This window comes from Macaca fascicularis, chromosome 5, assembly GCF_037993035.2.
Source record: "Macaca fascicularis isolate 582-1 chromosome 5, T2T-MFA8v1.1".
Lineage (NCBI taxonomy): Eukaryota > Metazoa > Chordata > Mammalia > Primates > Cercopithecidae > Macaca > Macaca fascicularis.
Window position 1 is genome coordinate 24,723,441 of NC_088379.1, and position 13,870 is coordinate 24,737,310.

Sequence of the window (13,870 nt, forward strand, 5' to 3'; positions counted from 1 at the left end):
GAACCCAGGAGGTGGAGGTTGCAGGGAGCCGAGATCACACCACTGCACTTCAGCCTGGGCGACACAATGACACTCCATCTCAAAAACAAACAAACAAAAACCAAACCAAACCAAAACAAAAACAAAACAAAGAAAGAGGCAGAACTGGGATTTATGCATGTTTGTCTGCAAAGCCATTCTTTTCTCCTTCTTCCCACAGTGTCCAGGGAAGTTCTACTGACTGGAACTGAACCATAGCAAATGCATCTCCACTTTCCATGATTCAGTAGCTTTGAGTGACAAAGTAACTCATCTCCAGCCCTGGTTATTGAGAAACTCCTGAATTGTTTGCACTGAGCTACCGGTTTCATCCAGAATTCCTGGCAAAGGTGTTAGAACGGCTCCATGATTGGTCAGTGAGATCACCAGCATCTTCCCAGAACTCAGGCGCATGCTGTTGGGATGGGAAGCCAGTCACCCACTTTGTTTTCATTTCCTGAAAGTGATCTGGTACGGTTTGTCATGGGTCTTTGTCTTAAGAAGCCTCAACCGTAAGCACAGAGACTGGGGACACCACCGTGGACACTGATGCTCCAGGGATGAGGTGTGCCCAGCCAGTGCAGTTTTAAGACAGAAATGTGAATGCCTTGGTCACCATGGGCACCGGTCATTATTGTTGCTCTGCAAAGCATTTCATGTATTTCTCTTATTTGTCTGTCCTGAAGACATTTGAAATGCCATTCCCAGTTAGAGTTCAGAAAGTTAAATTACGTCCCTCATCGATAGCAGAATAAACTGTGATGTAACCATGCAGATAATATGTTCATGCATGGAATACCATCCAACTGTTTAAAGGAATAAACTGGCTGAGCATGGTGCTCACAGCTATAATCTCAGCACTTTGGGAGGCCGAGGCGGGAAGATCCTTTGAGCCCGGGAGTTTGAGACTAACCTGGGCAAAATGGCAGAACTCCACCTCTACAAAAAAAAAAAAAAAAAAAAAAAAAATTAGCCAGACATGGCTATAGTTCCAGCTACTCGGGAGGTCGGCTTGAGCCCAGGAAGGTGCTGCAATCAGTTGTTATTGAGTCACTGCTTTCCAGCCTGGGTGATAAACTGAGGGCTGGGTTTGGTAGCTCATGCTTATAATCCTAGCACTCTGGGAAGCTGAAACGTGAAGATCTCTTGAGCCTAGGAGTTCAAGACCATCCTGGGCATCATAGTAAGACCCTGTTTTTTGTTGTTGTTGTTGTTTGTTTGTTTGTTTTTTGAGACAGAGTTTTGCTCTTGTTACAATGGAGTGCAATGGGGTGCAATGGAGTGATATGTGGGCTACATAAGAGGTAAAAATGTACACACACACACAGGCACTTCAAGATGATAGGCCCTTGAAATAAGAGGTGGGGGTTTTAAGTGGTAAAGAGGAAACAGAGCCATCAATTTTATTTCCTTCTTTTTTTTTGAGATGGAGTCTGGCTCTGTCACCCAGATTGGAGTGCAGTGGTGAGATCTCGGCTCACTGCAACCTCTGCCTCCCGGGTTCAAGTGATTCTCCTGCCTCAGCCTACCCAGTAGCTGGGATTACAGGCACCCACCACCATGTCCGGCTAATTTTTGAATTTTTAGTATGGACAGGGTTTCACCATGTTGTCCAGGATGGTCTTGAACTCCTGACCTTAGGTGATTTGTCCGCCTCGGCCTCCCAAAGTGCTGGGATTACAGGCGTGAGCCATTGCACCCGGTCATTTGTTGTTGTTGTTGTTGTTTGAGACGGATCTCACTCTGTATTGCAGGCTGGAGGGCAGTGACCCAGTCTCGGCTCACTGCAACCTCTGCCTCCCAGGTTCAAATGATTTTGTGCCTCAGCCTCTCAAGTAGCTGGGATTACAAGTGGTGCCACCATGCCAGTCTAATTTTTGTATTTTTAGTAGAGTCAGGGGCTTTGCTATGTTGGCCAGGCTGTCTCGAACTTCTGACCTCAAGTGATCCGCCTGCCTTGGCCTCCCAAATTGCTGGAATTTCAGATGTGAGCCACCTCGCTCAGCCTCAATTTTATTTTTGAAACTTGGTGGGGGGTACAAAGATGTTTGTCATGCTATTCTCTATGCTTTTTTTTTTTTTTTTTTCTTTTTTTTTTTGAGACGGAGTCTCACTCTGTCGCCCAGGCTGGAGTGCAGTGGCCTGATCTCAGCTCACTGCAAGCTCCGCCTCCCGGGTTCACGCCATTCTCCTGCCTCAGCCTCCCGCGTAGCTGGGACTACAGGCGCCCGCCACCTTGCCCGGCTAGTTTTTTGTAGTTTTATTAGAGACGGGGTTTCACTGTGTTCACCAGGATGGTCTCGATCTCCTGACCTCGTGATCCACCCGTCTCGGCCTCCCAAAGTGCTGGGATTACAGGCTTGAGCCACCGCGCCCGGCTATGCTTTTTGTTTAAATGAAGTCTTTGGCAACGAAATTTCCTCTGCACCCCAGTCATGGTCAGATTTTCATCTCAATGCTGTATTGGTCAGGAGTCAGTGACAGACATAATCTACTCTAGCTGGCTAGCTAGTTTAGGCTGAAGGAGAATTAATATTGATTACAGAATTGATCAGGAGGCTGAAGGTACCCCTCTGAGTTTTAGAAGGGGGAAGATACGCCAGACATGCTGGTTCATGGCTATAATTCCATCACTTTGGGAGGCCAAGGCGGGCAGATCACCTGAGGTCAGGCGTTTAAGACCAGCCTGGCCAACATGGTGAAACCCTGTCTTTACTAAAAATACAAAAAAATTAGCCAGGCATGGTGGCACACGCTTATAGTCCCAGGTACTTGGGAGGCTAGGGCACGAGAATTGCTTGAACCCGGGCAGTGGAGGTTGCAGTGAGCTGAGATCGTGCCACTGTACTTCAGCCTGGGGGACAGAGTGAGACTCCATCTCAAAAAAATAAAAAAGAAAAAAAAAAAAAAGAAGGCCAGGCACGGTGGCTCATGCCTGTAATCCCAGCACTTTGGGAAGCTGAGGCAGGTGGATCACGAGGTCAAGAGATCGAGACCATCCTGGCCAACATGGTGAAATCCCGTCTCTACTAAAAATACAAAAATTATTCGGGTGTGGTAATGTGAACCTGTAATCCCAGCTACTCGGGAGGCTGAGACAGGATAATCGCTTGAACCCGGGGGGCGGAGATCATGCCTCTGCACTCCAACCTGGACAGCTGAGCGAGACTCCATCCCCTCTCCCTCCACCAAACAAAAAAAAAAAAAAAAAAAAAAAAAAAAAAAAAAGGAAGAAAAAGAAAGAAAAGAAAAAAAGAAGTGGGAGGTCAGGCAGCAAGGAAATTACTGACTCTTTTGTTATTGGCTGGTTTGGGAAGACACTGTGGGAAAGCCAGATTCCACAGGAATGACCCTTGCCACGAGAAACAGTGGAAGCAGCAGGATAAGGATAAGAAGCGGGGGTCTTATCCTTGTTGCTTCCTGCTGGTTGATGGAACCTCATCAGCATCTGGAATCCTAGAGCTTGGGAATTGTGGTTCTTAACCTTCCAGCCTCTGCTATGGAGGAAGACCCACCCTAGGAGAAGGCAGGAAATGTTGATCCATCCACTGTATGTACTTCTCACAGAAGCCATCTCGTTCATCTCTTTTAGCTTCTACACACCCGGTCCTCCAGCTCTGAACTTCCACCTTTGCCCCCACTCTGAACTCTTACCACTAGCCTTCGTAATAGATTGGGGTAGGCAGTTGGAGCGACTCTTAGTGAAAAGCAATGCCATTCAGTAGGCACTATTATAAGATGGCATGTTTATGCATGTAGGACGCTGGCACAGAATTGGTACGAATGCATTAGTTCTAGAAAGATATCTGAGGTCACAGTGGACCACAGCTAGCTAGATGGTCCGGGGAAGGCAGTAGTGTTTAGTGGTAAAAGAGCTTGGCTCTGAGCTGGGCACAGTGGCTCACACCTGTAATCCCAGCACTTTAGGAGGCTAAGGTGGGTGGATCACAAGGTCAGGAGTTCGAGGCCAGCCTGACCAGCATGGTGAAACCCCATCTCTTCTAAAAACACAAAAAATTAGCTGGGCATTGTGGTATGTGCCTGAAATCCTAGCTACTTGGGAGCCAAGATAGCACCACTGCACTCCAGCCTGGGCAACAGAGGCAGACTCCATCTCAAAAAAAAAAAAAAAAATATATATATACACACACACACACACACACACACACACACATATATATATGTATACACACACACACACACACACAAAGGGTTTGGGACAGACTGTGCACCTGGTGAGGCCAAAGTAACCTTTAGGTGTTACTCCTAGGTGGATCAGATAGAGAGAGAGGGTGGGGAACTAACAACAACTACCTGTTGAGTCAAATGCCAAACGTGTGCTCCATGTGGCCAGGGGCTAGGGCAGAGCTTGGCTGCGGCCCCTGGAGGCAGTCAACTGTGTTATCTATCACCAGGCACTCCTACCTACTGTGTCCAGAATTTATTCATTCCGGTGAGTTCTTGGTCTTGCTGACTTCAAGAATGAAGCCGTGGACCTTCGTGGTGAGTGTTACAACTCTTAAAGATGGCATGTCCGGAGTTTGTTCCTTCAGATGTTCAGATGTGTCTGGAGTTTATTCCTTCCGGTGGGTTCGTGGTCTCGCTGACTTCAGGAGTAAAGCTGCAGACCTTCACAGTGAGTGTTACAGCTCTTAAAGGTGGCGTGTCCAGAGTCGTTTGTTCTTCCCGGTGGGTTTGTGGTCTTGCTGACTTTAGGAATGAAGCTGCAGATCCTTGCGGTGAGTGTTACAGCTCATAAAGGTAGTGCAGACCCAAAGAGTGAGCAGCAGCAAGATTTATTGAGAAGAGCAAAAGAACAAAGCTCCCACATCATGGAAGGGGACCCGAGTGGGTTGCTGCTGCTGGCTCGAGTGGCCAGCTTTTATTCCCTTATTTGGTCCCACCCACATCCTGCTGATTGGTCCATTTTACAGAGTACTGATTGGTGCATTTACAATCCTTTAGCTAAACACAGAGTGCTCATTGGTGAGATTTTACAGAGTGCTGATTGGTGCATTTACAATCCTTTAGCTAGACATAAAAGTTCCCCAAGTTCCCACCCAACCCAGAAGCCCAGCTGTCTTCATCTCTTACTACCATGTGAGGGGTGGGGACAAGTGAAAGGAAGAAGAACCTGCAGCGAAAGCAGTTTTGATTTTTATCACTTTTTAGAAAGTTCTCCCATGTGACCAGCAGCAGCAACCCACTCACTCTTCCTCAAATGGAAATGGAATCTACTGGAAGTCTGTGGGGGCTCTGGATATCAGTGGCTGCCCAAAGGTGCAGGTTGCGAAGATGGGTGGGAGCTGAGAAGGAGCTGTGGAGAGGAGTCCTGCAGGTGATGGCCAGTAGGGATACTGCAACTGTGATGTCCCCGAGAGAGCTTCTTATCACCTCTTCATCTCCTGGGTATTAGCATCTAAGTGACAGTGCTTAGGTGTGCCTGGGCTCCTGGCTCCCAGGAGGTGAAAAGTACCACCAGGAGCTGTTCAATTCTAATCAGATATTTCTGCTTGGGAAAGGTTCTCAACCTGTAGCCTCCTCTAAGTTACAAAGGGAACTTAGCAAGTGTTAGAAAACTGTTAGAGACAGACTGGTACCTAATGAGGACTTTCTTAGGTAGAAGATATATTCATAGATAAAATGTCACATAAAATTAAGAAACTCTTTCAAATAAATATGTATTTTATTAAATTCAGTAGTGATAACATATGTCCGGGCGCGGTGGCTCACGCCTGCAATCCCAGCACTTTGGGAGGCTGAAGCGGGCAGATTACAAGGTCAAGAGATCGAGACCATCCTGACCAACATGATGAAACTCCATTTCTACTAAAAATACAAAAATTAGCCGGGCGTGGTGGCGGAAGCCTGCAGTCCTCGCTACTCTGGAGGCTGAGGCAGGAGAATTGCTTAAACCCGAGAGGCGGATGCTGCAGTGAGCTGAGATCACACCACTGCACTCCAGCCTGGGCGACAGATAGAGACTCTGTCTCCAAAAAAAAAAAAAAAAAAAAAAATTGACGACATAATGCTGAAAAATAGCAGTAGATAGAAACACTAAAAGTATTCCCTCAGTCTGCAGATAATGACTGCTTGGTGAATATATGCATGAGAGGATGAGACGGGGAGAAGGAAGCAGGAGGATCTGAGTCCCCAGCCCTTATGATTTCCATATCCACTAGGCAGGACCGGTTACAGAATTTGCAGAACTCAGTGCTGATAGAAAATGTGAGCTCATTGTTAATAACTTATTAGGAATTTAAGGCCGGGCGCGGTGGCTCATGCCTGCAATCCCAGCACTTTGGGAGGCTGAGGTGGGTGGATCACCTGAGGTCAGGAGTTTGAGACCAGCCTGACCAACATGGAGAAACCCCATCTCTACTGAAAAAAAAAAAAATACAAAATTTGCCAGGCATGGTGGCGCATGCCTGTAATCCCAGCTACTCAGGAGGCTGAGGCAGGAGAATCGTTTGAACCTGGGAGGCAGAGGTTGCGGTGAGCCAAGATCGCACCATTTCACTCCAGCCTGGGCAACAAGAGTGAAACTCCATCTCAAAAACAAACAAACAAACAAACAAACAAAAACCCACAAAGAATTTCAGCCAGGCGTGATGGCTGAGGCCAGGCATGGTGGCTCATGCCTGTAATCCCAGCACTTTGGGAGGCTGAGGTGGGCGGATCACTTGAGGTCAGGAGTTTGAGACCAGCCTGGACAACATGGTGAAATCCCATCTCTACTAAAAATGAAAAATTAGCCGGTGTGGTGGCACACACCTATAGTCCCAGCTACTCAGGAGGCTGAGGCAGGAGAATCGCTTGAACCCAGGAGGCGGAGGTTGCAGTGAGCCGAGATCGCTCCACTGCACTCCAGCCTGGGCGACAAAGTGAGACTGCATCTCAAAAAAAAAAAAAAAAAAAAAAAGAATTTTAAGATAGTAACAGAAGAGCGTTAAATTAAATGTAAGGGCTTTTTAAGTGTGGGATCCTGTATGATGGTATAGGTCACACATACTCAAAGCTGGCCTGCTGCTAGGGGATTCTCCCCAAATAGACTGGATGCGGCAATGGTCACTCTACTGGAATCCCCTTTTTCATGCTGGGAAGTTAGGTGAGCAGGCTGACAAGACATATTTGTGGACTATCACAGTATGTGAAGCTCAATGGGCTCCTATTGCCCATCTTCTATTCTTTCTTTCTTTTATAGAGACAGGGTCTCCTTATGTTGGTCAGGCTGGTCTCCAACTCCCAACCTCAGGTGATCTACCTGCCTCAACCTCCCAAAGTGCTGGGATTACAGGAGTGAGCTACCATGCCTGGCCTTTTCTTTTTATCTACAAGCAATCTTTCGTTTGTTTGTTTTTAAACCATTTTCTCGGTGTGGGGTGCTGGGAAAAACAGAGCTCCCTCCTTTAGGATGCTCATAGTCTAGTGAGGCAGACAGTTTGTGTGTTTGCTTTTTTAGATGAGGTCTACTTCTGTCACCCAGGCTGGAGTGCAGTGGTATGATCTTGGCTCATGCAACCTCCCAGGTTCAAGCGATCTTCCCACTTCAACCTCCCAAGGAGCTGGGATTCCAAACATGTGCTACTGCACCCAGCTAATTTTTGTATTTTTTTTTTTAGTAGCCACAGGGTTTCACCCTGTTGCCCAGGCTGGTCTCGAACTCCTGGCCTCAAGAGATCTGCCTGCCTCGGTCTCCCAAAGTGCTGGGATTACAGGTGTGAGTCACTGTGCTTGGCCTTGAGGGAGATAATTTTGCAAGCAAAGAATTAAAATGCTGTGGAATCCTCAGTGCACGGGACATACATGAAGGTCTGAGAGAGGGGTCCCAACTTGGCCTGGGGGAGGCAAGAAATGTCCTCAATGGGCCATTCCAAAGACCATGGACTTTGCATATGGTGGACACGGAGCTAGGGTTCTGATTTGTGTTTAGAACATCACGTGGCTGAGTGCGGTGGTAGCTCACGCCTGTAATCCTAGAATTCTGAGAGGCCAGGGTGGGTGGACCACTTGAGCCAGGAGTTCAAGACCAGCCTGGGCAACATGGCGAAACCCTGCCTCTATAAAATACACAAAAATTAGCTGGATATGGTGGTGCGTGCCTGTAGTCTCGGCTACTTAGGAGGCTGAGGGGCGGGATGATCGCTTGAGCCCAAGAGGTCGAGGCTGCAGTGAGCTGGGATCGTGCCACTGCACTCCAACCTAAGTGACAGAGTAAGACCCTGTCTCAAAGCCCCCCAAAACAGGCTGGGCACGGTGGCTTATGCCTGTAATCCTGGCACTTTGGGAGGCCGAGGCAGGCAGATCACGAGATCAGGAGTTCGAGACCAGCCTGACCAACATGGCGAAACCCCATCTCTACTGAAAATACAAAAATTAGCTGGGCGTGGTGGCCCATGCCAGTAATCCCAGCTACTTGGGAGGAGAATTGCTTGAACCTGGGAGGCAGAGGGTGCAGTGAGCTGAGAGCGAGCCAAACCTCCAAGCTGTCCTTGTTCATTCCTAGACATAATTTTGGGAGGCACTTAGCTTATAGTTTATAGTTTAGAACAAAGATGATAACAGCCCTTCCCCAAAACAAACCCCTTTCTTGCCTGGGGACGAGAGTGTCTTTATAGACTAACAAATTAGTCAAAAGATGAGAATTATGGTTTAGGAGTCATGCAGTTGGAGGCTACAAGATTCTGACTGTTCCTGGAGATAGCATCACTTTGTAAAGCCTGAGGTCAGTGCTTGAGATATTTTGCAGACCCTGACCTTGATGGATCAGCTGGCACCACCCAGGTCGATAAATTGGCTCATCTGATCCTGTGGCCCCCATCCATCTGTGTTCTTGTGGAACTCACCCAGGTGAGTTCACGTCTGACCCAACCAATCAACACTCCTGACTCACTGGCTGTCCCCCCACCCACCAAATTATCCTTAAAAACTCTGATTCCCCTATGCTCAGGGAGACTGATTTGAGTAATAATGAGACTCCAGTCTCCTGCACAGCTAACTCTGCGTGAATTACTCTTTACTGTTTTCTCTCTTGCAATTCTTCCTGTCTTGATAAATTGGCTCTGTCTAGGCAGTGGCCAAGGTGAACCCATTGGGTTATTACACTCACTATCCTGGTGAGGCACAGCCAGGTCCTGAGCTACAACAGTGGTACCAGGCCTGGGGAGGGGGTGTGGATTCAATAGTTAATTCAGGGCTGGGTGTGGGGGCTCACGCCTGTAGTCCTAGCACTTTGGGAGGCCAAGGAGGGAAGATCACTTGAGGTCAGGAGTTTGAGACCAGCCTGTCTAATACGGTGAAACCCTGTCTCTATCAAAGATACAAAATATAGCCAGATGTTGGTGGCACGGGCTTGTGGTCCCAGCTACTCAGGAGGCTGAGGAAGGAGAATCGCTTGAACCCTGGAGGCTGAGGTTGCAGTGAATGGAGATTGTGCCACTGCACTTCCGCTTGGGCAGCAGAGTGAGACTCTCTCAGGAAAGAAAAAAAAAAAGGGTTAAAGAGTTAATTCAGGCTGGGTGCAGTGGCTGCCTAGGTGCTGTAATTTCAACACTTAGGGAGGCTGAGGCGGGAGGATTCCTTGGGCTTAGGAGTTTGAGACCAGCCTGGGCCACATAGTGAGACCTCATCTCTGTTAAACAAACAAACAAAAAAAGAGTTAATTCAGAGATGGGATCGACTTGGGCTGTTGATTGATTGGATTAGGTGCAGGTTGAGTGGGTATTAGAGTTGAAACAATGTTCTTTTTTTTTTGCAAAGTCGAAACAATATTCTAAGATGACTGATTGGATTCTGAGTTTGGTCAGATATATGGACACAAGAAAGTTAGCTTGGAGGGAAAGACTATGCATGTTATTAGTAATTTCGTAACTCAGTAAAGATATTGGGAGAACTACATGTCACTAAATGTTTTTTTGTCTTGCAGAATCACCAATGATTTTTAGTATAAATATGGCAGGTTGGAAACCTGGAAAATAGAACAAAATGAGTGGATTGGCTATCCTACCACTGAAGCAATTAAAACAGCACAACTCGGGAAGAGAAAGTCTAGGGTTCACAATTGTTTTTAGTTCTGTAATTAAGCCAATCATTCTAACACAAATATGTTATTTGAAAATAAAAACCATTTCCCTAGCTTTTATCAGTAGACTTAGAACTTATTTATTTATACTTTTAATAGACTGTGATAGAATTCAGGTACTTAAATTAAAAGATGTAGAGGGATGGTGGGGAAGGAGGATTCTTCTAAAGTTCAACTAAATCATTCAAATTAAAAAATGTCCTTAATGTTTTAATTGGTTAGTAGTCACCCTGTGTATACAACATAAATCCTTGAAATGATTAACAGGAGGGAAAGATGGGTGGCAGCCCATAATAGTCTCCTTATTTAGAAAGCATTTGGAGGCAGGTTTTATAATGCAGTCTTAAAATAGCCGCTAACCAGATTCTGATTTCAGGAGCTGTAAGAATGTGGAAGCCTTAGCCACATCACCTGAGTGGTAATTAGCATTAAACCACGCAGCAACCATTTCTCATTTCACACTTTATAGGCCCCTTAGTTCCACCTCGGCAGTAATGGAGGGAAACTATTTAGATATTCATATATGCGAGATCACACCGGGTACCCCTGTGGGGGAAATATTCCTTTGATAGAATTTAGCAAGGGGGGACCAAGTGCAGTGGCTCACGCCTGCAATCCCAGCTACTCAGGAGGCTGAGGCAGGAGAATCGCTGGAACCCAGGAGGCAGAGGTTGCAGGGGGCCGAGATCGCACCACTGCACTCCAACCTGGGTGACAGAGCGAGACTCTGTCTCAAAAACAGCAACAAAAACAACAACAAAAAAGAATTTAGCAAAGGAATTCTTGTCTGTTGAAACACACCAGTTTTCAAGGTACCCAGTGCAGGTCTTAAAGCAAGGGCTTTTCTTCTCTTCCCAGCTGTGATGAGGACTCTGCCACCTTGAAGCCATGTGCTTGTCTTAGCTCAGGTTTGGGAGACAGACGCAGGGAACTACAAGGACAGAGGTACCTGTTCTCAGAGCTGCCAGGCTTCTCCTTTCTTTTATTTTTTAATTTTAATTTAATTTTGTTTTATTTTTGAGATGGTGTTGTTCTCTGTCACCCAGGCTGGAGTGCAGTGGCGCGATCTCAGCTCACTGCAACCTCTGCCTCCCAGGTTCAAGCAATTCTCCTGTCTCAGCCTCCCGAGTAGCTGGGATTACAGGTGCCTGCCACTACGCTCGGTTAATTTTGCATTTTTTTTTTTTTTTTTTGAGACGGAGTTTTGTTCTTGTTGCCCAGGCTGGAGTACAGTGGCGTGATCTCGGCTCACCACAACCTCCGCCTCCCGGGTTCAACCAATTCTCCTGCCTCAGCCTCCCGAGCAGCTGGGACTATAGGTGCTTGCCACCATGCCCAGCTAATTTTTGTATTTTCAGTAGAGACAAGGTTTTACCATGTCGGCCAGACTGGTCTCAAACTCCTGACCTCAGGTGATCCACCCACCTTGGTCTCCCAAAGTGCTAGGATTACATGCTTGAGCCACCGTGCCTGGCCCAGCCTTCTTCTTTCATAGCTTCCTGCAGGAGGGAGTTACCACAGCAGTTGGCAGGGGCAGATCAGAGGGAGACTTTGCTACCAACCTGTTAAATAATGTGATAATGTATTTTTATTTTTCTTTAGAATTTTAAAATATTGAAACAGAGTCTCCTTATGTTGCCCAGACTGGTCTTGAAGTCCTGGCCTCAAATGATCCTCCTGTCTCAGCCTCCCAAAGTGTTGGGATTACAGGCATGAGCTATTGCACTCAGCTGATAACACACTTTTCATATAGGTAATGGCTCAGTGAATTTGGTTTATGAGTCTTTCCACCTAAAAGGCTGGGCAGCTGGAAGGATGAATGACATAACAGCCCTGATGATACAGGCCCTCTCTTCTCTCTGCATTGGGGACATTGGTTTTTGTCAGAGGCCAGCTGTCTCCCGGAGCACACGTTCACTGGGGCCAAAGAGTCTGCACTGGTCTGAGGGACTTCGCGTGTGGAAATCACATTACTGCCTCTTACAGGAACTCCTTGTGTTTGGAACCAGCCTAACGAGACTCCTCTCTGGGCAATAGTTGATGAAGAAGTGTTTTTTCTCTTGACAGCCTGCTCTAGGGGTTGAAGAATGACCAAGTTGATTCGGGTTCTCAAAACTTAATCAAGCATCTTCCTAAATGGGATTATTCACATTCTTGCGGCATGTGAAGCAAAATTGGAATCTGCTTGAATATTTTTGCTGGAAGCAGGTGGAAGTTTTATAACCAGCCTTTAGGGGAAAATGCCAGATATTCTGACGGACAAAGAAGTGAGTTTGCTGAGAGAGTCGGCAGCTGGAGGGCATGCATAGGGGTCATAGACTGTACTTGGCAGCCAGGGTGGGACAGTTGCTGGCCTTGGAGGAATCATTGAGAGATTGCTCGTCACATGGCTCTGTGTCAAAGTGTCAGACCATGAAACGCCTCCACCCTAGGTAACTTCTGGATGACTGAGCACAGAGCACATCGGGGCTAAAACAGCTTCAAACCTTCCGTGAATTAGTGACAATCATTGTTTGGTTATCAACTCTTGCATGTGGGGGCCGAGCCCCTGACGGCTAAACCAGGGGAATCAAACCGCCTTCTCCACTGAGAGCCCTTAACCCATTGCTGACTTATGTTCCGGGTCCTGCTTGGACAGCCTTTCAGATTGGCTACAGGATGTGTTGATCTAGGTACTGCAAAAAAACTTCCTTCTACAAGCCAGGACTCTTAACTTTACTCAACTATCTCTTTGACAAAAGGATGTGGTTATTTTGTTTCCTTCTCTCGAGCTCAGGGACGCTGTCAATAGCTCTCTGAGGCAGAGTCTTCCAGCCGAAAACGGGTACCTCTGGGATTTAGGAGGGTATAAACGCAGGAAGTTCCCATAACTATGTACAACTTAATGTATGCATAATAATTAAAAACAGGTTTTTTGTTTGTTTGTTTGTTTTTTTGAGACAGAGTCTCGCTGTGTCACCCAGGCTGGAGTGCAATGGCACAGTCTCGGCTCACTGCAACCTCTGCCTCCCTGGTTCTAGTGATTCTCCCACCTCAACCTCCCGAGTAGCTGGAATTACAGGCATGCGCCACCACGCCCGGCTAATTCCTTATGTTTTTGGTAGAGATGATGTCTCACTATTTTGCCCAGGCTGGTCTCAAACTCCTGAGCTCAAGCGATCTGCCCATCTTGGCCTTCCAAAGTGCTGGGAAGGTCATTCCTCCCAGGTCATCCCTCCCACAGCGCCCGGTCCTAAATTATTTTCAAAAAATAAAAAAGTGGAGAAAGGAATGACTTTAAATGTTCTTCCTCAGATCACCCAATATAATTTATCTCCCCCCCACCCACCCAGGCGCTATCTACTATAATATCACTCTGATATATTTCCATATATAGTATAACACATTGCTATTTAAAATGATCCTGCTTGAGCAGATGCTGCGTCGCTGCAGAGGCCCCGTCCTCTGCCTTTCCTGTTTCTCCGCTGAGGCCATCAAGCTCTCCTTAGCCTCTGGCTGGCTGTCTCCTTAAGAACCAACACCCATAATACCTTCAATTAAGTTGCTGAGTTCTGATGGAGAGATATTTGAAGTTGATGTGGAAATTGCCAAACAATCTGTGACTCTCAAGATCATGTTGGAAGATTTGGGAATGAATGATGAAGGAGATAATGACCCAGTTCCTCTGCCAAATGTTAATGCAGCAATATTAAAAAGGTTGTTCAGGCTAGGCACGGTGGCTCATGCTTGTAATCCCAGCACTCTGGGAGGCTGAGGCCGGCGGATCACATG

The 13,870-nt window shown here is 46.9% G+C and overlaps 1 pseudogene; it reads left to right on the plus strand.

Moving 5' to 3' along the window:
* Window positions 1-13,870, plus strand: part of LOC135970751 (uncharacterized) — a 47,953-nt pseudogene that overhangs the window by 33,076 nt on the left and 1,007 nt on the right.